Consider the following 424-nt stretch of genomic DNA (forward strand, 5'->3'; position numbering starts at 1 on the left):
CCACATACACACACACACAGGGACAACGAGAGACTCATCTTGGAGGTTGAAAAACATAATACCACAACATAGATCTTTTTTTAACGGACAACGTCAGAAAAGAGAAGGCATGGAGATTAATTACAGTAACCTAGTGCCTCGAGTGGACGTATACTAGCTTAATCGACACGCGATGTTACATGTACAGACAATATAATATGCAAGTCGGGCAGCAAGACGCTCCGCTTCTGAGACGCTCCTGGTGTGGTATGGCGCGCGGCGCAGGACGGAACAAAACCGGAACACAGCCTGAACGCAGCACAGACGCGGCCAGTAGAGAATCAGAGTAAAGCGTCCGGTATTTGTGTAAGACCTGTCGCGCCGTAACTATTTACACATTCACCATTAAATAACTAATCTTAACCCAGTAAGTTTACAAGAGAGA

The 424-nt window shown here is 46.0% G+C and overlaps 1 protein-coding gene across 10 annotated transcripts in view; it reads right to left on the minus strand.

The window, feature by feature from the left end:
- phldb1b (pleckstrin homology-like domain, family B, member 1b) overlaps positions 1-424 on the minus strand; it is an 86002-nt gene that overhangs the window by 79782 nt on the left and 5796 nt on the right. The gene's annotated exons all lie outside the window — the stretch shown is intronic.

Source organism: Etheostoma spectabile, chromosome 3, assembly GCF_008692095.1.
Source record: "Etheostoma spectabile isolate EspeVRDwgs_2016 chromosome 3, UIUC_Espe_1.0, whole genome shotgun sequence".
Lineage (NCBI taxonomy): Eukaryota > Metazoa > Chordata > Actinopteri > Perciformes > Percidae > Etheostoma > Etheostoma spectabile.